We start from the raw sequence: 27,844 nt of genomic DNA, 5'->3' as shown, positions 1-27,844 counted from the left end.
ACTAGTACGACCTACACATTTTTAAGCTTAATACTAATCTAAAGTGTTTTTTATAAAATTTAAAAAAACTGAGCTGTTTAGAAACATACTATAAATACCTAAAATAAGTACATATATATACCTACCACATACAAAAAGAAAAAATGGAAAAAGTTTTTCCGTTTCGTAGAAATTCAAGAAAGATGTTTGGGTTGGTTTTTTGCGATTATCTCGAAACTAGCTTTTGTCGAAAAACTGCCTTTTAGACTAGGACGGCAGAATAGTAGGCGCAATATTGTTAGCTAGGTACCTACATAATATAATAAGCAGCTAATGTTTTTAGTTATACCTACGACAGTCAAAATCATCTAGTTCTCTTTAACTGAAGGTTGAAAAAAATATGACCGAAAAATATATAAAATAATTCCCACAACATCCGCAAAATAAAATTGCAAGTCACTTCTGGATGAGATTAGCTCCCGGACAACTGGCGTACTAGAAGAGAGGCCTATGCTCAGCAGTGGGCGATAATGGGTTGATATGATGATGATGATAATTTCCCACAGACTGATATGGCCACGTTGGGCGTTCCAATATTTACGCATTGTACTGCCCTTCTGGTTTTACTGTAGTAATAAGTACAGGGTGGGCAAGGTCAATGTATGGTACTTACTGGTTGAAATCGATCGAACACCAGACAAAACTACGGCCTTGACTGGAGGAAACTAAACACTAACTGCCTGCCACATAATTGACAGACCGCTATTAACAAGTGTATTTATTTTATAATATTGGAATTTTAAGTAATTTTGCTTTCTTATTTTAGGGTGAATTGCAGATTTTTTTTCTATGATGCATGCAGTAACTTCACAACAGTATAATCATGTCCCAATGTCGAGCGTAGTTCTATCGAGGGCGTTTGTTACGATTCATATTAGTTTCTTAAAAGTTTAATTGTAGATAATTAAGTCCTCATAAGTTCTTCTGTATGTTCACTACGAATATATATACATTTATTAGGAATAATATGCCATTTTGCTATTAATACATACTGTCCCAACTTATAGAACTTTCGTTACTCAGGTTTAGCTACGGAGGATTAATCCCAAAGATTGTTTAAAATATTAGTAGAATTACTTCTATTTATTCTGGCAACACAGTGGCATAACTCTCTAATCGTTAAACACAGCGACACCCATTATATTTTTTCAACGAAATGGTTCATGGATGGATGCGTGGTGTTAGTGGTTTAAAAATCTCAGGGTGAGTAACGGCGAGTTTCCCAGGCAAATAGTTTGATTATCGTACACAGCTTTATTCATAAACAATTGTTTTTACTCTGCTTCCTAAAAATTTACACGGTTTTAGATTTAGAACAATATATGACACGTTTGAGGAAAAATATTTTTTTAGGGTATGAATTCTCATATATTCTTCTCAGTTTTGTTATTTTTCGTTACGTAACGAAACTGAGCTTAGGTGTAAAATATAAGCCAGTACGTTATTAGTTTCGTTACAGCAATTATCAATTTCGTTTATTCTCAGTTTAGTTACGAAATCCAAAACATACATTTTTTCTGCAATTCACCCTTTATTGTAATTTAATTTGTGTTTGTGTTCATTTTGAATTTGATTGTAATGAACAAAACAACTCACTCACCTTAGTGGTTATTGGTACATACAAACCTATTCTGAACAGTTGGAGCTTAACATCATTACCTAACAGTCCGTAGTCAATTTATCAGAATGTGTTCTTATAACATTTTTTTATATATTTGTACCTACTCAAAGTTTTTGTTTTGCTATCTGTCAAAATTAAAAGCAACTTTTTATATCAGGTGTCAGGAATCACTGTAGCTACTCCTCCATCGCCCATACTGTTAACTATCCATCGCTGGACCTTATGCCTTTTGCAATAAGGTCCACATTAATAATTTTGCTAGCCAAACTCATGCACGTTTGTAGACGATGTAGGAGATGAGTCAGAACGATTACGTGGGCGAAAAATGACTTAGATTACTGACTAGGTAGCACGTTGACCGGCACCTCTGCCATATTCGAAATCCTAAATGCCAATAAGAGAGAGCAATAAAATCTCAGACACCGCTGGAGTGACGAACGGCGCGATTCGGGAAATGAATTAGAGATGAACTAGATACGATATAGTAAAGATATATGACGTCCCACGGGTAAAGGTACCTTATGGCGGTTGGCGCTTACGCTATTATTAACGCCGCTCCAATATTATTGCGGCGCTATGCGACGTAAGCGCCAGCCGCCATAAGGTACCTTTTGATTGGAACGTCACATATCTTTACTATTTCATATCTAGTGAATCTCTAATTCATTTCCCGAATCGAGCCGGAACCCCGAAAAGACCTGTGCGCCCTCGGAATACCCAACAACTGGCGTAAAGTGGCGGAGAATAGGGTAGAGTGGCGCTCTCGTGTCGGAGGCCAAGATCCTTTTTGGGTCACTGAGCCAGTGAAGTAAGTAAGTACATATATGATGAGTTGATGAGTTATAAATTATTGGAGCAGATTCCTGTAAATTAATAATTCTATTTTTGATGTCTCCAAAACGATTAATCGCGATAATATTAACATTTCAGTTTGGTACGATTTCAATTTATGCGTTAGTTTTGGGGTTCTTGAACCTTTGTTTGTGATTGTCAACCATAGGGTGACACGATTAAACAATGAAGTCAATCAAAATTTCTATCATCGCCCTCAATCAATTTCTTCAATCAGAGTCGTAAATAAACGCGATTGTCAATCTTACATGCTTGACAAGTCTCCTCGCGCTTGTTTGAACCCATAGAACTACATTGTAACGGCTCGGCCACGACATTAAGCGACTTGCGACGGCGGCAGCGACAACCATAGGTGGGAACGAAAGGTTCGAGCCCTGTGTCTTGCTCCAACCTATGGTTATCGCTGCCGCCGTCGCAAGTCGCTTAAAAATGTCGTTGCTGAGCCGTAAGCATCATTGTAGAATTGTGATTATATTTGTACTTAGTCCGTGGTAAACTATTGTAGTTGTCCTCAGTTCTGCCATAGAACGTCGCGAATTTAATAGCTAGAAAGAAAAAGAAAAAACCCCGCCGCTGGCAACATTATATATCAGTTTTTAGTTTCGCGCCAACGCGGAACGTCACGCGAAACCGGTTTCGGTGTGATAAATTGTTTTTTTCCAACGTTTTTCAGTGAAATTTCAGGAATACAGACCAATTATTATGTCTAAAATGATAAGTGGAGGTTTGAATTACTATAAAAAGAAGAGTAGTTATGAAGATCTACGAAATTTGGAGAAATTTACTTATGACGCTACGACGTTTCCGTCATCCAAACAATGTTTTTGTTACATACAAATACTATTACTGGCATAGTATGTTATATTATGCCCTGTTTTCCGGTGGAAAACAATTTTTTTGGTGACCATATACGAATGATAATAACAATGATTATAAAAGTTATCATAACCTAATCATAACCTGTCAGCAATACTGCGTTGCAGTAACTTCAGTCTCAAAGATTGTTTATTCACGATCACGATTTTACTCTGATCGCCTTTTCACTCTTTTCCGTTGGAAAAGGGTGCTTTTCCGTTGGAAAAGTATGCACATTTTGAAACTTACAAGGCATCATCTTTAATTCCGGTGGAAGACAAGATACAGAAATAAAATATACTCAGTCACTCGTTGAGTGAAGATATGCAGTATAAATCTGTACATATACTATTACAACATAATATGTTATATTATGTTTTCCTCCCGGTGGGAGAGAAGTGCATAATGTTTGCAAGGTATGTAAATAAAGGACCATTGATACCTACCTTTAATTTTTTCCAGCAACTGAATATTCATTCATTCTGACCCGTTGGGCTAATGTGACTTAAGTACATTTCAACAGATGTTTAAGTCCAAGAAGAACCAACTTGTACTAATTCCCATTTCCACTTTTTGTTGGAACTCTAAACGGTTGGGTTACCGATACCGATACATTTCGATGAGCCTGGTATACAAGATTTACTATATCTGTCCTTGCCCTAATTTAGGGTGCCAGTAAATGTTAGTTCTGGTCATACAATTATCTGAAATGAGCTTCAGACTCAAAATTTGTTTTCATTATTAAAGAGTATATTAAAGTTGTTTTTTACAAAACTGGAAATTGGTCCAAAATAACCCACAGAAGAGGAATAACAAATAAGAAACAAAAAAGATGAAGTCCCCAACTTAAATTCCATTAATTGAGGATATTTTAAAACTTGTTGGATATTGAAACGACGCCGCACTCTTGTTGGTGTGTATTTCACGGAATGAAATAAAACGATGTTGAACAGTTCACAACTATATTGATAATCCAGTATATTTTACAATCGACCGTTAGGATTCCAAACCGTCATACGACTGAACTCGTTTGAAGTCCGATGCCCGTTCATTCTTCAATCCACCCTCAATATCGAATAATCAACTGTCAACTTATTAGGTCCGTCTACCTACAACTAAAATGTTAGTGGGTGGTTACCTTCATTATAAATTAATGTTACAGTCGGCCATCCGATTTTAAAACGAGTCCCTTCGTTTAAGAGATAACTCATTGAACAGATTTCACTCAACTATACATCATTTAGAATCTTCATATATATATTTTTTTCATGAGATAATATTTGAGCAAACACAGATCATGTTACTTTTTCATTTACGATATTACATTAAATCTACATGATTTTAATCTAAGATAAATAACAAAAGGAAACAACATTTAACATCTTGAATATAAATCAGTCTTAAAACTAAGATGTCAAAGATCCGTCTTTAACATTCAGACATAACTCATTTTGAGCTATGTTCAGTCATGATAACCTTAATCATGCTCCAAACGATTACCGGTATTGATTCAACATCTCATCCTAAAGGTAATAAATCTGAATTTGTCTAACGTATGCAATCTACTCTTCCGAGGAACTGTCATCAGTAGAAGATTTGCTAGTAGGATCATTATCATAACTCATCCACGGGAATATCTTATCAAGCGAGACTATACCTTCATAACGTCTACCTTTCTTCGTAAGGGGTGTGTCTTCAATTACAAAGCGGTCATGGGGCAAGACTTTTTTGATTCTATAGGGCCCTTGACACTTGGATTCAAGTTTCTTCGACTGACCTGTTCCTCCAACTATAGCTCTAACTACCCTAACTAGATCTCCTTCTTTATACTGAGTACCCTTCTTTCTACTCCTATCAAATCTATCTTTATTCTTTTCTTGGTTTTTCTCTATGGAATCTCTTGCCTGTTCCCTAATTTCTTCTAGGTTTGGTTCTACTACATCTCTATCTATTTCCTCTATCACCTCGCTTAAAATTCCCTGAGAAGCGTTGGTCGCTTTCATGCCAAAAAGTAACTCGTTCGGTGACTTCTTCGTTACCTCATGCACCGTAGAATTAATTCCAATTTGAACGTCTTGGACATATTCATCCCATTTATCAGGGCTTTGGCCGTGAGACATTGTGCTAAGGGCAGACAAGATGGTGCGATTATAGCGCTCCACCTGGCCATTGGCACGTGGCGTGGCCACTGCGTTCAATATATGTTTGATTCCTAACTTTTGGGTAAACGTTTTAAACTTTTTACTCGTAAAACTTGTACCTCGGTCTGTCACTAATCGCGTAGGGGGTTTGAAATAGCTAAAGTAATTTTTGAAGACCTTTATACTTTCCTTCGACTTAGTGCTACGGACAGCAGTTAGATTGACGTATTTGGTAAACGCGTCCACAATCACAAGTAGGTACGAATTTTTGCGCTTACTTCGTACGAACGGTCCTAAATGATCTGCATGTACCGTGTGAAATGGCACTTCGACTTTTGGAATCGGGTGAAGTTCTCCTTCTTTAGCCCCAGCCGGAATTTTGTGGTGGGCGCATTCTAAACAAGCCGACACATACTTTTTGGTAAACCGACGCATCTTGGGGAACCAATAGTGTGATTTTAGCCGCTGCAAGGTTTTTTCGAAGCCGAAATGACCCACGTCATCGTGGTTGGCTTTCAATATTTGCCAACGGACGCCTCTAGGAACCACCCAACGCATCGTGTTCTCATCAATGATACGATACACTCGACCGTTTTTCAATTTATATTCTTTATGTATATTTACAATTTTTGTAGTTGAAGGGTCTTGTAGAATATCTTTAATATGTTTTATTTCCGTATCACTAGATTGGACAGTCGTGATCCAGTCTTCAAGGTTCACTGAAAGGACGTCGAGTACGTGTGGTGGTTCCTCATTGTCGTTGATGGGACTACGGCTAAGCGCATCAACGTGCGCCATTTTCTCTCCTGCTCGATATTCAACTTCACAATCGTACTCTAAAAACTGTATCCACCATCTTGAGATACGAGGAACAAGATCCCTCTTTGTGAATGTTGAACGTAGGGCATTACAGTCGGTGACGATTGTGAACTTGACCCCGAGCAGGTATACCCTAAATTTCATAAGTGAGCTTACGACAGCCAAGGTTTCAAGCTCAAAGGAATGTAGCTTTTGTTCGTCGATAGTCGTTTGTCGACTATAGTATGCTACGGGGCGCCAAGGGTCGGAACCTGAACGCTGCAGCAAGATGCCAGCTAAGCCCATTTTGCTTGCGTCTGTATGGAGCTGCGTTTCAGCAGTATGATCATACAGAGCAAGTACAGGCCTTTCGACGAGACGTTTTTGTAGGCTCTCAAATGCATTAGCCTCGATTGAAGTCCATCTCCAAGGGGTGTCCTTCTTCAAAAGACTCGTCAACGGCCTAGCTATTAATGCGAAATCCTTGACGAATCTTCTAAAGAAGCTTGCCAAACCCAGAAACCTTCGAATGTCATGCTGGTTTGTCGGAACAGAGAATTTTGAAACGGCTTGCACTTTTTGCAGCCCAGGCTTGACACCCTCTTTACTTATTTCAAATCCCAAAAATTCAATACTCTGTTGGAAGAAGTTACATTTTTGCTTCTTAAGAGTAAGACCACTTTGCTGCAGTACACTAAGAACTTCTTCCAGCCGAGTCAAGCCCTCCTCAAAGGAGGCCGCTGGGATCAAAATATCGTCCATGTAGATAACAACATATTTGATCTTGGCCAGGACCTTATGCATTACCCTCTGAAATACTGCTGGTGCGTTTGCCAGGCCGAATGGCATGCGGGTATACTCGTACTGCCCATCCGGCGTGACAAACGCAGTCTTCTCTATGGATTCTTCTGCAATGGGTATTTGGTGGTACCCTGACGCGAGATCTAGCGTTGTGAACACCGTCTGTCCAGATAACTGGTCCAGCAAATCTTCAATCCGAGGCAGGGGGTAGTGATCGCGTTTAGTTTTATTGTTGAGTGCGCGATAGTCGACGCAGAGTCTCTTTTCACCAGATTTCTTGTGTACCAAAACAATTGGACTGGCATAGGGTGACTTGGACTCCCGAACTATCCCGCACTCAACCATGTCATCTACCATACCCTGGACAAGTTGCCGTTCTGAATGTGACATCCTATATGGTCTATAAACCACAGGTTCCGAGTCTTTAAGCTGGATAACCATTTCAGCTTCGGTTGTGAACCCTAAATCACGTAAACCAGTTGAGAAACAGGTTTCATATTTATCCAGTAATCTATTCAGCTTATGATTTACATCGGAAGGCAGATTGTCTCCGCATCTAATCGATTCATCTGAAATGTCCTTCTGTTCAGCTGTAACTGACACATTCTGCACATGCTTCACCGCATTCAAATATCTGGCGCGAGTAACGAGTGAACCCTTAAGAATGGTTAAAGGCTTTGCACCTAAATTCTGTACGAGTAGCAAACAAGTGCCTAAATTGATTTCATACTCACCCGGCAAAAGATAATATTCACTACCAACACCCCCCCTAACCGAGCCACTAACGTAGACAATTCCGCTGAATTGTTTATCCGCAATGACCCGAACTGCACTCATTGAGCCTTCAGCGATTGTTACGTCTTTTTCCGCTTTAAGTAACAGTTTCGTGTCATTGTCTTCATCTACTCTCACAAATCTCAATTCCGATGATGTTTTGATAATGCAAACATTTGGTCGTTCTGTATAGGAGTGTCCTAATAGCAATGAACAGTTAATAAGATGGTCGTCAACTATATAAATCTCTACTCCCTTTTCAGTGACGCCCTGAACATCAATTATGGCTTGGGTATGCCCCAACGGAATGTATGGTATTAAACCTAGCCCCTTTAAAACAGTACCATTAACTGTTGTCCACTCTAGTCCTAACGTTTCCGCATCTGACTTACGGATAAGAGTAGTCTCAGAACCCAAATCTACGAGACTAGCTATCGGTTTGCCATTAATTTCAATTACCATCTTATATTTACTGCTGGTATTGTCATTTGATGAGTCATGCAGATTCTTGTCATCTTTGTTCACATGGATAACTCTCATAACGCTTTTATCCTTTACTTCAGGTTTAGTTGCCTTTTTGGGACAGTCACTAATAGCATGACCTATAAAATGGCAATACGAGCATTTAACAATGGGTTTTGGGCATTTAGAACACGGGTGTCCCTTCTCTTTGCAATTAAAACACACCACACTATCTGAACTTTGCCGTGGTTTAAGAGGGGTTGCGTCGCTACTGCTAGTTCTGTAACTTTGTTTACTAAACGTGTTATTATTATTAGAAACTTTTCTATCTTTCTTCAGGTCTGTGCTGTTTTCTTTATTCTGAACTTTAATGGTTTTAAAGAATTGCAAAACTTGTTCTGTTTTTTCAAAATGTGCCGCTTGAGCGCCTACCCTGACCCCTCTGTCGTCTACACCATGTATAATGCAATCTATAGCTTCCCTACCGAAAATTTTGCAGCGATTTAATAAATTTATTTTCGAGAAATAGTACAATTCTAAGGATTCGCCGAAACGAGCCCTCTTAGCTAGCATCTCTGTTAATAAATCTGCATAATTCTCGGTTGCAGGGAATGATTCCGCTAGAAGAACTTTCCATTCGGGCCAAGTTCGTTTCAGGGATGGTAACCCTTGGTACCATAACTTAGCATGACCAGTTAGCTTAGGCAAAGCATAGTGGATAGTTTGTCTGTCGTTCCATTTATACATTTCGGCACATTCATCCACTTTGCTTAGCCAAACAGTAATTGGTTGCTCCCTACTCAATGGGTCAAAGTCCGGAATAACATTGTTTAAGACAGGAAAACTGTTATTTTGCTCATTATTCTGTTTCTTCATAACCTTTAAAAACTCTTCAAAGAAACGAGATGTTGAATCATACCTGACCTCGTCGTCCCTTCCAGGGCTCAGTCTTCGATCACGAAGCTCCAAGTACCTCCCGGTACTCTCATTGTCCCTTGCAGGGCTCCGTCTCCGATTTCGGAGCTCCATGGACCTCCCGGTCTCCACGCTGATGTCCCTGTCCGGTGTTCGTCTCCGAATAACAAGCTCTGTGAACCTCCTGGTCCTCTCACCTTCTTCAGGGCTCCGTCTAGAACTGCGTAGCTCCGAATCTCTATGACGCGCGCGTTCCTGAAGTTCCTGTCGATCACGCTCGTTCCTCAATTGACTTTCTAAAACACGTAAGCGCTGTCTCTCGAGCTCCAGCTCCTCCCGTAGCCTATCGTTGCGCAGAGAACTACGACTACGAGTACGACTTCGCGTTTGATCATGTCTCCGATTGTGAAGGTAATTTTGTTCGTCGTTAAACATACGACTACGACTCCGACTGTGCCTTCTGACGATTGAGCCAACACTAGGGTTTCGAGTTCGACTGCGACTCCTAGCCGTTCGAACACTACCAGTACGGCTACGGTGACGACTCTGCCTAGGAGTGGATAAGATTCTCTCTGACCTTATCTCTTCTCGGTGACCGGCATTTGGCACACGGTGTGCAGCAATAGTAGTCCTTGGTCCTTGTAGCACAGGGCTGCTTGGAGCTGGCTGCCCATTGTCATCATCATCCTCCATTATTTAATTTTGTCTGAAACTTGCAATAAACACACTTGTATATGTTATCATAGCCTAGTTAGAACTAAGAAAACTAGAATAGTTTCTTCAGACAAATAAGTTATAATTTAATGACTCAGTGTTCATAGGTTCATAAAAGTATAATGCATAATATTGACTATTACTGGAGGGTCAAACATGTAAATGTTCACTTTATCTTAACATGGGATCATTCTACATTATAACCTACATAACATTTTGACAATTATTTTAATGCAAACATGTGTCTCGTCAACTGAAGGGTCAATTGTAGGATGTTTGCTAAAAGCACTTGTGTACCATTACTTACTAAAGAAATGTATTTTGGTAGGTTAAAGTGCCATAGATGTAAGGTTGAAGCAGTGACCTACAAACATGTAACTAAAACTAAGTAATGAGTGTAATGACTGTGTTTAGTTTTAACACAGTAGGTATATAGATAAAGATCAACCATTTAAAAATATTTCGTAGGTCCTGCCATGGTCAATGCCTTCATCTTTATTACAGTAAGAACAGAACGCTGGTGGCACCAAGGAATATAACATTTTATTAACAACAATATTTTGTAATAAGTAAGTAGCCTAATACTACTGCGTTTCAATCACGATTAGGCAAATAAACTGTCAAGTCTTATGTAGGTACTCCACAGTAGAATGAGTATTTTTTTTTAATAATTTGATATACGTCGGTTGCAATGCAAGCCTACCTCTACGGGAATAAGGTAGGAAGTGACATGCACCCTTACTGGTACACCACGATCGCATAATTCGGTCTCTTTTTTTTTATGATTTGGCTGTGCATTAAATTGACATTGTTCTATTCCAAATCCATTTATAGCCATACAAAATGATTTGGTAGGTTTGAATTCCAATAACAGTTCACCAAGTCAAATTTAAAACTAAATGAACAACAGATATGAAATATAATTAAACCCGCATACAGTAAAATCGCAATTAACTCACTTTTGTTTTGTTTTAATATGGTTATCATTATCTTACTACAACATTTGAAAATTGTCGGTAATCACGTTCTATTCTCGACATACTAGATAGACTATGTTTTATAAATCTCTATAATAATTCTTCATAATTCTAAGTTTAACAAATATTTACTGTCGTGAAACCACTGAATACCTTTGATTATGATCATTTGTCATCCAAGCGGAAAAGAGAAAAAAAAATCTAACCGAATTAACGGTAATTTACCTTTTCGTGGGCCTGTGTTTTTATCCCGTCTTCTGAAGTTGAAACGACGCCGCACTCTTGTTGGTGTGTATTTCACGGAATGAAATAAAACGATGTTGAACAGTTCACAACTATATTGATAATCCAGTATATTTTACAATCGACCGTTAGGATTCCAAACCGTCATACGACTGAACTCGTTTGAAGTCCGATGCCCGTTCATTCTTCAATCCACCCTCAATATCGAATAATCAACTGTCAACTTATTAGGTCCGTCTACCTACAACTAAAATGTTAGTGGGTGGTTACCTTCATTATAAATTAATGTTACAATATACCTACAATCCAAGTTTAATGTTATGCTGGAAATACCAAGTACAAACAATATAACATAGACTGGACACGGACATAAAGGGAACCCTTTTGAATAAAACTATTAAATATATCAGGGATTGGAAGAAAATTGACAGCAACTGAAGAACAGTCCTTAGTAATGGTAGACATTACCGTCCCTGCTATCACTGTCTGATAATGAGTTCAATTTTTTATATGCTCAGATACAAATAATATCTATAATAAACATATCTGTTATATGCATCCACATTACATACAGGTGTTCGACAGAGGTGGAGTGTCTGTGTAAAATACAAAGTATTGAGTGCTAATGGTAATTGATTCATGCACTAAAGGATCAGTCTATTTTGGTAAGTAGTAAATAAATACCCGGTATTAAGATACCATCATGTGGATGTCAGCAAAATTCTCAAATTATTGAGTGCTTTAATGAACAGATACTGATACTAGTATCATGGTTCTTATAAGTTTCCTATACAAATACAAGTCAGAGTATTATGACTCAAGCTGTCATAGTAAGTACAATACAACACAGTACTTAATATCTTACAACCATCTTACAACATCCAAATTATTTCCTCTCTTTCATGAACGTGTGACAAATGTCAAGTGGATTTGATTACTAATGATGATTCATGCTATAATACTATATAGGCATATTGCCGGCAGAAGGCGTCATAAATAAGACATTTTATTAAAATATCTATTTATTTCAGTGACTTTGATCAGTGATCACACAAATCGAAAGCCCAAGATGGATAATTGGGGAATATAAGTTTTTTTCAACTTTATGGTTTAATTATGTGTATAATTTTAAGATTACACAATTACTATTACATGAGTAGATACACCAAGATAAATTTTAAGCGGGATAGTTAAAAATAGATAATCATAATAATATATATTCTCGGGCCTAACTAGAGTTTATTACAAGATATATACAAATGTATACTCATATGATGGACCTTGCACCTAAGAAACAACCACCAAGAAGGGTTTGCCTAGGCCTTAATATAGTTTTCCTTATGAACTGTATTAAGTATAACAGTCTTTTTTGGGACTATACATAGATCTTCTTATTCTATTTTGACTCTTCAATAAGATAAGTGTCTAAAATCTATAGGTATTGCAGAATACACAGTGCAATGCAGGTTTGCATCTACCTATATGTATAGCAGACTATGTTACAGCAGTGGATTATATACTGTTTTTTGAAGTGTGTGTCATGCCATGAAGATGGAGATTTCAATGCCAATATTAGTAAAAAGATCCAATTTTTCCTTGGAGATATTGATATAATCCATTAAATAGCAATAAAAAATAATAAATATCCAACTAACTTCACATATTTTAATGTGAGTCCTATATAATAAATATAACTATGTATATACCATTCATAAAACATTTATTACAATTGCTCAGAGAAAGAATAATATAAATTTCAATCACATGAAGATGTACCAATACATCACAAATAAGAATGACACCCTTAAAGATGACAATGATAAATCTTTATTTTGGTCTTTTTAGTCTATTTACCTGGCTTCACTAGGTGTTCAATAAGATGGTTCTAAGAGATACACTTAAAATACATAATTTAATTATTAGTGTGTTTATTTAATACCAACATTACCAACAATAATATTTAGGATGAGATACTTACATATATATAATTTATGTCTATTAAAATATTAGAAAAATCAGGTTCTGAAAATGGTTAATGTCTAGTAAGACATTAACCATAAGAGATAGTAATCTCTTTTCTTATGATAACAGCTTTTTTATAACATCTCTAACTATTCAAGGATAACCAGTCATTTGAGATACAAATATCACAAAGTAATTACAATCTGAGCCCTATGTATATATAGATTGAATGGCCCTGAAAATAAAAAGCAGGAAACACTTCATAATACTTAGACATGTCCCATCTGTACCTTAAGTAAGGTAATTCACTCTTCATCATGCTATAAAAGAAGCTGGAAAACCACGATGTTACCACCACAGGATTGGGAGTTATAGATATATATAGTCATTTTAGATTGATAACAATTTTGAGATATTGATCTCCACTTTCGTAACTATTAAGAGACTTAAAATATAGGTACTGAATGACTTGCTGATAGGTGGATTATATGGAATTATCATTATACAAGGAAAAGACTTAGGTATATTATACTTTTCTCTATATCCAAGAATCTTACCTTTATGAGAAGATGAAATATTTATTTATATATCTAACTAAGGCGTTAGATTTTAATAAGGCTGAGTGAATATATTTGCCAATTTACCACGTCGTTTTTAAACCTTATGTCAAAGTGATAAGGTGCAATTTTCAATAATATATGCCCACTAAAGGGTTAATTATAACAAATTTAATATATTTTATTTCATCTTTGTTAAGATGCATGCCTGTAACTACTTCATAGTCGACCATAGACTTGGTCTATTCCTTATTCTGTCGCCGCACACGCACGCTACTAGACGTAGTTACTTCGTTTTAGCTCTCAGTTATTAAATCCGTATGGATTAATGCTACGACTAACGTTTTATCGCGTAATATCGCAATGAAAAAGTGTTAGTGATTCCATGATTCTCTCCAACGTATCCACAATTAGCCGCATTCACAACATTTGTGACGAATGGATCAACGTATAGTACTATTTAGATAATTATTTACTTTAATTGTAGATACGCATCAAATTAAATTAGGATCGATTTGAAAGTTCAAGGAGAGTTTGACTTAACATATATACTTACATATAATATAATGCTGTTAATTTACCATTTCATAAGTCTTGTCAACAGTTACAGTGACAATTATAAATATTGCTAACTTATTGAATAAAATGAAATTTTTATAACAAAGATATAATTAATGATAATTATAATAGAGCGTGTGTGAGAGAGACAGAGGATAAAGAAGATTAGTGTGATTGACTTCAACAACAAGAGTGCAGTTTTCATCTGATAAATATTAATTATTGTTTTTCAAGGCGCGCCTTGGCCCAAATGACAAAAACAAATCATAGTTTATTTAAATACATAACTTGCGATGTACCTACCTATAATAACTATACAACTATATATTATTATTAAATAATTATTGTGTGGGTAATTTGATTATTCCAGAACAAGAATAAATTACAAACTAATTTGGTTCTAGTATGAGCACGCAAATTATTTAGGCAACTCATGATACTCATGATAATTAGTAATGTCGTGTAATTACTCATGTTTTGTCTGGTCTTACAGACATTAAGTCTGTAATAGCGAGGTACCTTTCTAGAGCTTAAAGAGAACAGCGAATCTCAGCTAGGTAATTGAAAGTTACTCGTATTATTATATCAAAGTTTTCTTTTACATATTATGCCTAAATCATAACCATTTTTATAATAATTAGTGACTAATAGGTAGTTACAGATATTTCAAAGCAGGCTCTCATGAGCCATGCTTGATGATGAGGAGATATTTCCAAAGATCAAGAGTTCTCGAAAACTATCCTTAGGTCTGTTACTAATTCCATAACGCAGTTCCATAATTTTGTTAATAATAAGTTTCCACTTGTTTCTTAACTGTGTATTTTCAATAATTATATACTCGTATTATGAATATGGGACACAAGTATGTTCCTGAGAGGCTAAACGTTATATCATTACGAGTTATTTATTGATGTTAAATTCTCTAAACATCTACAATAGTTTACCACGGACTAAGTACAAATATAATTACAGGATTAAACGAACTTACCTGAAGTGAAGTTCTATCCTGATTATATGAAGTACTTAGTCCGTGGTAGGAGCTTCCCTCCCTCCCAAGTTAACATTCATTTTGTTAACTTCTTCCCTTGTTAGCCTCTCGATTTTGCTCTAAACTTACTGATATATAATGTTGCCAGCGGCGGGGTTTTTTCTTTTTCTTTCTAGCTATTAAATTCGCGACGTTCTATGGCAGAACTGAGGACAACTACAATAGTTTACCACGGACTAAGTACTTCATATAATCAGGATAGAACTTCACTTCAGGTAAGTTCGTTTAATCCTGTAATTGTATCGGAGCCACTTACGATATGTTTACGCGTGTGTGGCTTGGCAGATAAATTGGTCATTTAATTTGAAATTTATCTTGTTGCTAATTGATTAACAGTTTTGCTCTGGTGCCGATGTTTACATAATATAAAAAGAACTTCATATCTATGTGAATATTATTCCTTGGACATAATTAAGTACCAAGTATTTAATTCGTATTAAAAATATGACTACCTACCGATTGAGACAGACCAGAAAAATGTGGTTTCATAGAAATTAATGTTAATAACAGTTCAAGGTCAACATTTGGCGCGTGTAACGTGTAGCTATGTAATATTCTTAAATTTGTCGTCATATTACATTAAGTAGGTATTACTTGCGTCATGTACCTACTGGAGGCCTTTATAAACGAGTGTGACCACACACACAAAAATCTTTTTTCACCACACCAGCTCGTGAAGGCACTCTATACTTTCTTCAATAACTGATGAAAAAGTTAAGTTGCAATACTTACTTGTAATTAATACTTAAGAATGGCAAATTTTGAGTTGTTTCTCCTGTTGGCTAATGAAAATAAAAATTTTGAATGATAAATATAAAATAGCGTTCATTTGAATTTGAATTTTAATGTTTTATAGATAGTATTTTACTAACAAATTCAATCATACAAATTTATTACAAATACAATAAATAATATGATAAATTAAATACAAAAACAGTAGGTACAATGGATTTGGATAAAATTTGGCATACAGATAAACTATAAGCCAAATTCAAATACATATAAGACCCAATAGATTAGATTACCTACCTACACCTACCTACACTATTTTACTTACTTAAGTAATCATTTATTTACATATATACAGTGGTACTACTAAACGAAATTAATAACTAGCTTAAATCTAAAATAGGCCCTTGAGGCATTGTACCAATGTCCTACACTATTTATATCTGAGAGAACGAAACGAGAGTGGAAATTTTATGGCAGAGCCGATAAAAGTAACTGTAACCATTCCTAAAATGAAATTATGTAGGTGCGAAATGCCATATGATTAAATAAATAAATGTAGGTATTTGACACAGAAAATAGCAAAGCAGGGTATTGAAATGCAACGATATATATAGCTAAAAAAACCTTGTGTTTTATGGAATCGCACCAAATGATGTATCTACCTAAGTCATAACTTTGTCTGTTTGATTAGCTTTGTCTTTTACAATTTTACCAGAATTACGATCGTCCTAGACACGTTATGATATATTATGAATACAAATCGAAAGTATGAAACATTGTAGGCTTTTTAACCAACCATACTTCCAAGAAGAAAGTGAAAGAATGGTCATCAGAAAACTCTAAGCTCAGCAAAATCCTGAAGCATTAAGCGTGCGGGAGAGTACCAAAAGTCTCCTGAATCTGGTGTCACAGTACCCGTCTGGTGGCTAGTGCAGTCTGGAGGTACCTACTGAAATTCCATTCACATGGAGTCAAGAGGTATTGTATATAATATATTTTAGGTAGCCTGTAAGTTGCTAACGTAGAAAATAAGTTTTGTTTATTACTAATATTTCTATGGACTAACTATGTCTGATGCAATTAAACTGAAATTAAATTAACTAAAAAAACAATATATAAACACAATATACTCTTCGAAGAATAACCACATTACTAACTGCAATAAACTTTATGACTGGCCCGTGCTACATTTTAGGTAAGCATCGCAAACAATTGTCAATCTAACGGTAGAACCAATTATCACCTCGGCAGACTGACATTACGTATTGACGCCGATGATTTATACTATTTTTCCGTTGCGTTACGTTTTCCGCCTTTTTATGGTAAGTGTGCCTTTTATAGGCACAGGGAATAGCGGTAATAAAGGATGTCCTGGTGCGAAAATTGATAAAAATGAACAATTGTTTTTACTTACATAAAAAACCTTAGTGTACACTCTGAAAAAATAAAAGGTAACTCGAACTTTGTTTATTTTAAGCACAAAAATGTAAAAATGTATAAAATTAGAAAAAAAGATTTGTCATTTTATGCAAGATATTAGCATTAAAAATTTGAATCTGAATTCATTAAAATCAAACTTGTGGTTTTCCTAGGATATTTAGGAAATAAAGTTAAAAATATATAGGTTTGATATATAGACAAAACAACATCAAAAGCCAAAAACTTACATAAGTTTACCGTTTTGTTCCAAACACTTCCTCACACTTCGAAGACGCGGTCAAGAATGGCTGCAATAAACCACCACTGTGCTATTTAAACCACATCTACCTACTGAAAACCCAATTTCCCAAATTACATTTGTTTCCATAACACTCAGCGATGAAAATATGCGTACGATTCACATGGAACGGTTGGAATGGAGTCGGGCGCTTCATATTGCCGGCATAGCATAGATGTTTCATTTTTATTAAAATATAGTATCGTCAAAAAGTCATGAACAGTCACGGGCACACCGCTGCTACTTAAATTTGCAGTGTAGCTACTGTATAGAAGGTTCATATTCCTTTGACTCTAGTCTAGTAAGACCCGACTCGACTCCAGCCGTTTGATAGGAATCGTACATAAACAGGGCAATGCCGGTTCTTTGAAATATTCCAGCCGCCGCGGGAAACCCAGGAAAATCGTGATGTAAAAATATTTCCACGCATAGACCCAACCCTAACGTTTTATAGTCAGTTAATTATGTTGTGAGTGTAATGAAGCGGCGCGGTGTAAACGATATCAGTGTATCGATTGCAGTAGATTATATTATTTAGGCAGGTTCCGTACCCAAAGTGTGCGTTATTTTGTCAGTCAACTATCTCAAACATAAAATGAGTGACATAGACTATAGTTCGTTTTTATTAGCATTAGAAATAAGGTAAACAATCTTGATGTGTCTTTTAATTGAAAAACACATTTTAAAAATAAGTCACGGCCAATATATAACAATCTAATACGATCATTTATATTCTTCTGCTTCCTTAAGTATTAGTTACTGATTTTTAAAAAGCATTTTTCAATTAAAAGACATGTCAAGATCGCTTACCTTCTTTCAAGTTCTTTGTAATGCTAAAAAACGAACTATAGAATGTGTATTCAACTTGGAAATTGATGGGGCCACTCACACATGAAACGCTGTCTTTGTACCCTACATGAATTATATATTTATTATATATTTTGCCCTAAAACTATATCTATACAATAAGACGATAAAATATGTTTGATCTGATCCTAATAAATTGATCCGTTTTGCACTTTGACAACTTTTATCAAAATAAAAAAAACTATATAGTTTTGAATAAGCAGTAGAACGAGAGTAGGATTTATAAATACATAATAAATCAATCCTTTTTCTGTTTAAAGCAAAGGATTTTGAATAACTAGAAACACACGGTAACATTAATTTTGATTTTCATTTTCCTCATTGTAAGCCTGTTTACAAATTTCGTCATACCTACTCGTAGTTACGTTTCTAAGTATAAGATTATCGTTTCTAGAAACATATTTATATTATAACGTCAAACTAAATTGAAACAATTGAAACCATCTGGTTCTCAACGTCGGCCTGTTATTGCTAGCATCTCCAAGTTCTCCAACTAATATAAATCGTTACTATCATTAGTCATCAATCAATCGGGATATTAAACTATAGGTCCTACTAAATTACTACCGCAGTACTGACCATTGTGTATTTCCGTATAAAATGTATACGTACATTACATACGATATACTACCATTTAAATAGGATATGTGAGCTGGGGCTCTGTCCACACAAACACGCCAGATTTGGTGTTCCATTATTAAGAATTTTGTTAAGAGTTCGATGTTCTTCAATCAAAAAAATCGGGTAGACCGACTTCAGAATATCTTTTTCACCTCAGCAGCTCGAACAAGGGTACTTTGCATCTTAAAAACAGTGAGCAAAATGCGATTTTGCTCACTGAGTCATTTTGTCTCACTCAGTGAGCAAAATCGCATTTTGCTCACTGAGTGTGTCTTACTCAGTGAGCAAAATGCGATTTTGCTCACTGAGTGAGACAAAATGACATTCAAGTGACCTTTATAGTCAAATGTCATTTCAACATGCGGGGTCTAATACCAGTTCGATATACTTGGGTTCTATTATCTCTGTCCCTCTAGGTATGTTCTCACTGCTTAGGGTGAAAAATTTTGTGTACTACACGAGATCAAACTTATTTACATCTCGTGCGCTTTTGAATCCCTTACTACGCTCAAGATTCTAAATTAGATTCACTCGCTACGCTCGTGAATCTATTATAGAATCTTTCGCTTGCACGGGACTCAAAATAAGCACTCGAAGAAATATCAAACTTTGATCTCTTGTTGTACAAATAACTATTCTATGAACTGAAATTTTTATATTATTAAAAAGTGCCACATCCTTCCAACTGTTCCCTTCGCCCTTGGATGTAATTTATTGGGCAATAAATGTTAATAGGTGCCAGTAATTAAAATCACCAAATTATCACCAAGGGGGAGGGGGAGTCAAAAATAGGCCAAATATGATCATATGATTTCTGGACGACCCCTATTGTCGCCCGACCGGCCTGACTAACGGACAGAATCTTCTTCTTCTTCTTTATATTTAAGAGCTGTGCTCTTGTCGGTGGAGCAATCTCCAACTCGTCCGGTCCTCTGCCAACTCCTTAACCTTCTGGTATGACACGACCTGAACCTTTTCTTTTATTTGGTTGAAATAATTTATTCTCGGTCTTCCGGAACGGACAGAATAACAACCAAAAAAGTTGTTCCACCCAAATGATTAAACAATAATAAAAGAGCGACGTTACCTTAATACAAAACAATCTCTGTATTATGTAGTTGCTATGGGTACAATCACCAACAGTCAACATTTTAAATGCAATGTTTATGCCCTACGACGATGAAATGCTACTCAATTAAAATAACCTTGACATCACTTACCTTGCTTCCTAGAACATCGAAGTCACTCATTGGGAACAATTATTATAAGGTTTTAAGATGTATTTTATTGTACGTACCGTAAAACGGGGTGAGTAGGTTTCGCGGGGAGAGTTGGGTTATGAATGTGGAGAGAAGGTTTGAGAGGGGGGTGAGAAGGGATTTTAAGGCTACTGCTACAAAAATAATGTATTCCAATTTATAATGGGGCTATAGTAATACGCATGATAAAAAAAAAACGGTCCAACAATCTTCCAAAATCACCTTTGTATGAAAAACTCTCTCACCCGAAATACGAGGCACTACGGGGTGAAGTGGGTTTTCCTCTTTATCGTCAAAGTTATGAAATGGAACTACCCAAAATAAAATACAAACGTCCGAACCACTTATTATATACACCATTCAGTTTTCACATGTAAAAATAAAATTTTATCGAGGTTTGAAAGTCAAATTTCACCCAACTCACCCCATTTTACGGTAGGCATGTTATCCTCTAAGGTGCGTATCTTTGAAATATAACTGATTGGTTTAGGCACTTGTGACAGAATGGCCATGACCTTTCTGACCGATACGCGTAGATTATAAATAAAACGGGAGACAGGTATTAGACGCTGGCATAATGCCAGTCCGGAAAATCTGACTTTTCTCGTTGCATGACTGACTGGTTACAAAATTCGGGGAAATCTAATTTTAAGGGTGACCAATAGGATTACCTATAAGTGCTTCTAAAGGTCTACCGTTTAACTGAGGCAGTTGGTAAGAAGGTAATATGGTCAGCTTAGGACTGGTTCGAGGCTTGGCCATATGACGCTGATTTGTGTTATGTTTAAGTAAGTATTAAAAATGCAAAATATAAATCAGTTTTAGCCCCAAAACTCAAATATATTCTAATTAGAGAATCACTGCATAACTTTCTTACCAACCGCCTGAGGAAGCTGGTATACTAATCATACTGTATCCTATCATTCTATACCTTTTAAAGTAAATAATTTTTTTAGCTTTTATAAAAATCTATTACTTAAGTGTTAAACGTCATTGACCATTGAGGAACAACCATTTAAGCATCCAAAACTACCTAAGTACAAATTTTCATACTTAATCATTTATAATTATGTATTAGTATATTTATTTACAATATACCAGTAAGAATTCATAAATAGTGGCCATGCAAATTTACGGCTAGTTACTTATAAGTTTCAAAAAGTAGTTATGTGCCTCCTACCGATATGTATTACATATTAGTATAAGATGCTAAGCTGTGATGGACAAACTATTTAATAAACTAAACTAAATTACACCTACTCAATACAAACTCTTACCAATAACCTTGAATACATACTCGTAGGTAGGTAACTAAGAAACAAGCAGGTAGGGTCAGTTGTTCTACATTGAAACAAACGGACACAGTGAAACTTTGCGATATCTCGGAAACTAAGAGTTTCCAGCTAGTGCCGTCTGCCAAGCAAGGGCAGCCTTAGGGACCCCCAGCATCATAATACAAAAACAGTTAAAGATAAGTAGAAACCAAGAATGCCATACGATAGCCAACTAAATTGTTTATCTTCATACGAAATATCACACTCATAACTTTAAAAACGCCAGAGATAGGAAGGTTTGAACTTTTAGTGTTTCATTGATCAACAAGTTACCCTATATATTTACTGAGTTTTATATGCATACATTGTTTCATTCATTAACACAGACGTGCAGCGAACATGTGAACAAATTAAGTTTTCCATGAATGTAGATTAATAGCCAAGGTTAGGTACTTCTTAGTTTATAGTTTTCATTAAAATGTCTAAGAAATGCCTAATTTAACTCTTTAATATACCTATTATAGTCATTCCTACGTGCAGCATTGGTACTTACCTAAACAATTTACTTAGATCTGTACGGCTACCACCAGTTTTGACATTGACATAACGCTCACGTTTACGTAACTTACTTTCTATGCATCTCGCTCGTACTCGCATATGCGAGCAATAGTGCAAGCGAGATGTACAGAAAGTAAATTACGTAGACGTGAGCGTTATGTCAATGTTAAAACTGATGGTAGAGGCTCTGATCGTAAATTCCAATATAAAACCAATTCCAAAATACTTGTACAAATACAAACAAGTTATTTCTAAATTATAGACTGTAGGTACATCTTAAATTTCTGAATAATTAATTTTAAGGCCAACTTACCGCTCCGAAGTGTGTGTTACAATTGTAACAGACAAAAACTATTCAGTTTCGCGTTCACTAAATTACACAAACGTTTTAAAACGAAAAAACGTTAAACACTTAAACACTTAAAGAAGGCGTGTACTTCCTTCATGAATAATTCATCTAATAACTGATATTGATTGCAGAACTGTGGTACTGTTACAAATCCCTAGTCTCACAACTACTTTCACTGATAACACAACCGTGACCTGATAACAGAGTTCTTCACCTCGCGCACAATCCAAAATGAAATCACTGCTGACCGCTTAAAGTTCAAATTCCAATAAACCGTATTTAAACGGAGGGAATTTTAAAAAAAGCGAGTTGAATGTTGAGCGTCCGAAGAACGTATGTCGTTGTTATCGCGGGCGTTAGGGCGGCGGCACACTTCGGTAATGACACGAGTTGGTAGTAACTACGTAACTACAATAGGTTTATAGTCACTTGTTTAGTTACGTAATGTGGCGTTGGAGGCGCCTGGCCGAAGAGTATTTTCGGTTTGCCATTATAGACAGGGAACGCAGTGGCATTCTGCGATTGTGAAGTGTGCTGGGATGGTTTTGATACTTTTTTAAATTTTGAATTTTTAAACTTATAGTTCGTTTTTTTTAGCATTAGAAAGAACTTGCAAGAAGGTAAGCGATCTTGACAAGTCTTTTAATTGAAAAACGCTTTTTAAAATTCAAAAACTATTACTTATGAAAGCAGAAGAATATAAATGATCGTATTAGATTCATAATTGTTACATATTTGCCGTAACTTATTTTTAAAATGTGTTTTTCAATTAAAAGACACATCAAGATTGTTTACCTAATTTCTAATGCTAAAAAAACGAACTATAGTGTGATACTCGAAGTTATTATTTTTCATTATTATGCTCAATCGTTTTTTTTAAATCTTAATTTAGACAAACTATGTCAGAAACTTACAAAATCAATGCAATTATATTTAGGCACCTACTTCAGGATTTTGGATAAGTAGGTACAAAAAAAAATACTACAGTCTACTTTTGGTAAGACAATTTCTTAACGGCGAATTGTCTTACCAAAAGGAGACACAGACGAAATTTTACTTTATAGGTATCTATTATGTTTAATTGATCACTAAGGTATTACATTTTTTACAATTACAGGGTCTACCTTATTACATTATATTAGATACTAAACCTACGATTATTGATTATATTATAGGTACTTTGTCCTACTACGCTATTGAATAAATAATAATATAAAAAAAACAATTTACTGTCATAAACTTGTTTTACTTGCTTTCGGTCGCATTAGATTTTGAATGAGCGAGACACACTGGGTAACCCATTATGTAAATACATAGTACATACCTGATTGCACAACCAATTGTCTTCTGGTAATTATGACATACCGGTACCATTAAAAAACGTTTTGTATTGCATTACGCCGCAAATATTCAATGTAAAATAACTGTCATTAAGAACATACAAGAAAATATTGAGGAAGGCATATAAGTACATATTTGTAGAAAAAAATATGTTTTTAATATCAAATTAGTAAAATCGGCTGCATAGATTTGCATTTTTTTTACAAAACTAAGTTAACGAATGTAAAACTTATTTGATATCTTATATACCTACTTAAAATTACGAGTATAATTTATTGCAAACAAATATTTATTGATGTAAAGAATGTAAACATATTTCTGGTTGAAGCAATTTTCAAGATTTTATTTTATGAATTCTTAAACTTCTAGACTATGTAATTTCGTACAGTCATCTGTAAAAATATGGGTGCACAAATCATCTCAATAATATGTCCCATAACTCTTATGTCAGCGAAAGAACTATGGGACATAATTTTTGAATAAGTTGGCTAAACTCATATTTTTACAGTTGACTGTACATCTATCATAAATTACTTGAATAATATTGGGAAAATATTGATCAAGCATCAAAAGTATTCATACCACATTTGCATTATATTTTCAGGAACGCTTCTAAATTTTTAGTAGGTATCCAACTCACTTGCTTATTTTTAGAACAGGAGTAAACGTTCTACCGGTTTTGTTAGAATCAAAACGAGACCTAACCTTGAGCTGAGCTAGTTTTTATAGTATTTGTGCATTTATATTTTCACACGTCGGTGCTAAGATGCAAATATAATGCATTCATTGATTTACCTGTTGCTTTACCTACACAGACATTATACAAATACAAATTTATTTATTCCATTACTTTTTTTACATCTGTGTGTGAGTGTCTCTTTTTAGGATACATTAAATGAAGCAGATTTCTTCTCATATTACGGTTATTATCAGGTAAATAAAAATAATTGGTATATCGGCAGATATATGTTATTACCTATAAAGTTTCAATTTTGTACGGTTATAATGCTATCTGGGCATTGCATAATAATATACAAGCTAATACTATTAGCGATTTTGATGATGATTAGGTATTTAAAATCACTAAGGGCCACTTGCACCTTTCACTAACCCGGGGTTAGCCGGTTAAACCTGGAGTTACCAGTACAATTTGACACTGGGTTAACGGTGGCGCTAATAGTATTAGCTTGTATTTTATTATGCAATCCGGCCCTAGTTATGTTTACGTTATGCAAGGTTATGGCAGGAAAAACAAATAATATGTTAACTACGACGTTATTCAAATAAAATGCATTACTATCTTAATGCTTACTCAGAATAATAAGTGTACATATTTATTTATACTAATTACAAAGTAAAAACCACCAAACAACAGATACAATAAATATTTTCGGTAAGAACAAATTTGTTTGAGACAGTATTTTGCTAATATCTTTGATGTAAGTAACTACATACAATAATGGAATGTGCAATTTTTATTACAAGACATGATGATTGACCTTATAATCAAATCTGTTTCTTCCTAACAAATCAAACTAGGGTATGTATCGATCGACACAGTCATATGTAGATGAGTCACATCAATTGCCCAATTTGGACAGGTACGATGGTCATTGTTGTATGACTAGTTTCTGGGGCTTATGTTTTTATAGCAATTACCTAAAGTTAATAAGGCAATTTGTTTATACATTGCTATATTGTGCCAGTTTGTTCTTTATTTGCAAATTAAGCGCAATGAGAACGTGCGCAAAATCAATGCTTTTGATTATGGAACTACTGTCCGGTAATATAATAATTAAGGACTTAATCGAGTATCAACAGGCTTTTAAATTAAGTCCGACGTTTTGAAATCGACATTGCCTTCGTGGTTCCTGAGAAAGACTGGTTTTAGTTGGCATTAACATCAACAGAAATATATAGTATCTGCGCCAGTTTTTCAAACTACCCACACTTCGTTTTATTTGTCAACTTGAAGATTTTGCACGCTAGAGTTGTCACTGAGTCGGTACATAACAGTTATATACTATGTCCAGTTTTTTGACCGGCAATATTCGTTTACCTACACTTATATTAATTAATTACTGGATTCTACTAGGATGAGAATCTAAAACTACCATCTGAACTGAAATTACTTTTTTTTCAATCGCTGGCCGCAATTATAGTTAATAATAATAAGAACAATTTCGTGAAATCTTAAATTAGAATATTTTAGGACTTTTTCTCATATTGTGGCGTAGGTTAATATATCTTAAATTCATATAATTCTAGTGTACTTATGTCTTTCAAAAGTACAAGTACATTGCAAATTACGTAAAACGTTGAGTGTTAGGTATAGCAGCCAAGTATCAAGTAATGGTGTGTGACCGATTGTAACACAAGAGGCCGTACAAGGCTGGATGCAAGGTTACAGGTAACGTGTTGTCGACTGAAAAACTTCAACAAAAACACCCGCTTTAATTGATTATAGAAAAAATGCAAAAAGACTTTGATTTCCTTGAATTTCTTAGTTCGTTAATTTGAACTTCATTTTAAATCACCATCACTCTGTAAAACTAAAATCGTACCTACATTCGGCAGATTTATTATTTTTGAATGCATAAGGCAGTAAGTAATCGGATTTGTTGATGGTAGTAATTATTGATTTTATCTCTGAAGTTTTCGGTCTCATTAATTTTGTGCCAAATAATAGTCAATTACTTCCTGATTTTGATATCAGAGCCTCTACCATCAGTTTTGACATTGACATAACGCTTACGTCTACGTAATTTACTTTCTGTACATCTCGCTTGCACTAATATGCGAGTACGAGCGAGATGCATAGAAAGTAAGTTACGTAGACGTGAGCGTATATGTCAATGTAAAAACTGATGGTAGACGTTGTTCATAACCAACCACAAGTTATATTTATATTAAAACTCTTTAGGTTTTTTTACTTTACTCTTGTCTATGATAGGAAACAATGGAATAGAAACAGAGAGAAGAGATTGAGTTGTCATGATATAAAAATGTAAGTTTTGGTGGAGCTGAAATAAATTTATTTTAATACAAGTTGCAGTGAGTTGTTTTAATGTGGAGACACGGTCAGAACCAGGGCCCTTTTAAATTGTCTCGCACAGACGTACAGAACATTTTTTTTACCATGATCTTATTTCCTTTACTTTCTGATGTCACCCATTTTTTCCCTATTTTTTATGATATAGGCACAGAATAACTAATAGTACTACCGTACAGAAAATTCACTCCTTCACAAAAGTCAGATTTAGGTATAAAATTATACCTATACTCGCCGCCTGCAACAAAATTGAAACTTATAACCGCGCACGAACCGTGAATCTCCTTTGCGCGAGTGCCACGTGACACGACTATCGTGCGGTCGAGCGGCAGCCCACTGCCATACGCCTGCCGCTCCGCGCGGCGCGCCGGCCAAATGTACCTAAACTGCGTAGTGACACCCCCCTGATATAGGCCCCGTGCATGAACTATATGGGGGCAGCATAGAAGCCGTCACATTTTTGGCGCGAGGCGTAAATGTGACGTTTATGCTTCCGATGCCCGCAAGATGGCAGAACGTACTATGCACAAGGAAACGTACTGACGAGAACGGTAGATGTTAGCACTTGTTTTGGCAATGTACATGTGCACATATGTTTCCGATTCAGGCCACAAGATGGCAGGCGCTCCAACGCGCACGGTCCCTATATATAGGAGGCAAACGAGAAGACGATTCGCCTGATGGTAAGCGATTACTGTCACCCATAGACGTGCAACACCAGAGGGGTGGTAAGTACATTGCCGGCCTCTAAGATAGG

The 27,844-nt window shown here is 35.6% G+C and overlaps 1 protein-coding gene across 2 annotated transcripts in view; it reads right to left on the bottom strand.

The window, feature by feature from the left end:
- LOC134794255 (uncharacterized) overlaps positions 1-23,172 on the bottom strand; it is an 83,146-nt gene extending 59,974 nt beyond the window's left edge. For both annotated transcript variants that reach the window (XM_063766014.1, XM_063766015.1), the window contains exon 1: positions 22,659-23,172. The gene's annotated coding sequence lies outside the window, so the exon portion shown is untranslated. The remainder of the gene's footprint in view (positions 1-22,658) is intronic.
- Between the last annotated feature and the right edge of the window lie 4,672 nt (positions 23,173-27,844).

This window comes from Cydia splendana, chromosome 10 (assembly GCF_910591565.1).
Source record: "Cydia splendana chromosome 10, ilCydSple1.2, whole genome shotgun sequence".
Lineage (NCBI taxonomy): Eukaryota > Metazoa > Arthropoda > Insecta > Lepidoptera > Tortricidae > Cydia > Cydia splendana.
Note: the sequence above shows the minus strand (reverse complement) of the source record. Positions and strands in the feature narration are given on the sequence as shown.